Genomic DNA, 683 nt, shown 5'->3' on the forward strand with positions numbered 1-683 from the left:
ATAGTTGGTACTTGAAGGAAGTAGGCAAAGATACTATTCTAAGTTTAGAGAAGAAAAGTTCAAAATTAGAGATCACGAGAGCTCTAGATATAAAAACTGGTGAAAATTTTAATGTAAAAAATTTACATAAATTACATAAGGAACTTATGGGATGTCTTTGTTAGTCCCAAATTTGCTCCAAGTGCTCCTAAATCAGCTCTGGTGTTAATAGCAAGTTTTATGAAAAACATTCAATAAGCCATTGACATTTTAAGCAGTTTGGACCTGATCCACAAAAGATTTTACATTGCTAACATACCTCACTTTCTAATGTAAATTACTAAAAAATCTAATCCTGTGCTCAGTTTCTGCATTATTCACCTGCAGTAAATATCTAAAGGCTGGAAAGGGAAAGAGCCTGTGTAGCAGAGTGTTGTGTATTGCTCAGAAGACTGCTCTTTGCATTTTGGAGACTTAGGTGATCTGCAGACCAGGGCTCACCCAAAGAACTTTCTTCAGAGGTGAATGGAGCATGTGCCTCAGGTTCGACAGAGGGAGCGGAGTCCTGATCCGTGTTCCTGCTGGAGCATCCTGTTCACTGAGGGCGATGGGGCTGGAGGAACGGTGACCGGCTATCCCCGCCGCGCCGCGGAGTGGCGGAAGGTGCCTCCCTGGCGCCCGATACCACACGACCTGGGGCTGGT

This window comes from Chaetura pelagica, unplaced genomic scaffold, assembly GCF_000747805.2.
Source record: "Chaetura pelagica isolate M959 unplaced genomic scaffold, ChaPel_1.0 scaffold68, whole genome shotgun sequence".
Lineage (NCBI taxonomy): Eukaryota > Metazoa > Chordata > Aves > Apodiformes > Apodidae > Chaetura > Chaetura pelagica.